General features: G+C 36.2%; 1 protein-coding gene across 1 annotated transcript in view; it reads right to left on the bottom strand.

Annotated features, from left to right (window-relative positions):
- GPR85 (G protein-coupled receptor 85) overlaps nt 1–788 on the bottom strand; it is a 6,177-nt gene extending 5,389 nt beyond the window's left edge. The window contains exon 1 of the mRNA XM_011372426.1: nt 500–788. The gene's annotated coding sequence lies outside the window, so the exon portion shown is untranslated. The remainder of the gene's footprint in view (nt 1–499) is intronic.
- Between the last annotated feature and the right edge of the window lie 318 nt (nt 789–1,106).

Below are 1,106 nucleotides of genomic sequence, written 5' to 3'. Positions count from 1 at the left end.
TTTTTTTTTTTTTTTTAATAATTTCGCCAGCTGACTGTGTTGGCTGTTGGGTGAAGATAAAGAACATGAAGGAAGGAGGGAAGGGGAGGGAGGGGGAAGGGAGAGAGAGAGGAAGGAAGAAGGGAAGAAGCACAGTCAAGAAAAATATTGTCATTGGAGAAGAAGGGAAATAGGTTAGGGCAACCCTGTTTTTGTTAGTCATCTATTCTCGAATGCACGCAACTATGCGTTAAGGAGAAGCTAAGTCTGAGAACAACTGCAAAATTATTTAGATCCGTTCTACCTTAACGAATATGACTTAAGAATCTACAAACATTTTAAATAACTATTCCTTGCATACCACCTCACCAAACAACAGCCTTTCTTTTTCCTTCTTGCAAGTAAAGCTGACCAATAGATTGGTGATATCAAAGCAGTTGTGTGTGTGATTCCTCCTTGTCCCTCCCTTGTTATTCCGGAAGAAAAAATACTAGGAATACAACGAATTCACAAAACTTACACCAGTCCAAAAGGTCCGAGGATACCACAGCATACCACATAGCCTGACACCTGGGTGCTTAGGGATGCCTGTGGAATCATATATTTCCTTATTTTACCATTTTGGAAGAGTTTTGTTTGCGGGGGTGGTATAAGATTTTAACTCCCTAACTCCAAAAAATGAGCAGACGTGCTTTCATTAATTCCCAATGTAAAACATCTGCTTCTCCTCCGGCATGCTTATTGCTTTATAATAATCCGTTAATGAAACAGAAAAAATAAAGATCTTCTATACAGTAATAATTTGATCTCTACAGTAATAATTTGATCTTTATTTGGCAATAAAATACTTCATTGCTGGGTAGGAACTTAAAGAGAACTCAAGCCAATTAGAATACAGAAAATATGGGTTAATTTACATATCGTGTTTCTATTGGCCATACCAAGGTAAAGCCTTTCTCTGTTTAAAGCTTAAAAATGAATACTTCACTGTTATGATGTCAGAGCTATTACACAAAGCTCTTTGTTGGTAATACTGAAATGATGTTACATTTCCCTAATTTGTTTGGGATATCCTAAATTCATTAAAAAATATGATTTTTTAAAAAGAACTACATGTAAAGCACCTA

The sequence above is a fragment of the Pteropus vampyrus genome, unplaced genomic scaffold (genome assembly GCF_000151845.1).
Source record: "Pteropus vampyrus isolate Shadow unplaced genomic scaffold, Pvam_2.0 Scaffold206, whole genome shotgun sequence".
Classification (NCBI taxonomy): domain Eukaryota; kingdom Metazoa; phylum Chordata; class Mammalia; order Chiroptera; family Pteropodidae; genus Pteropus; species Pteropus vampyrus.
The sequence above is the reverse complement of the archived record's forward strand: the minus strand, read 5'-3'. Positions and strand labels throughout refer to the sequence as shown.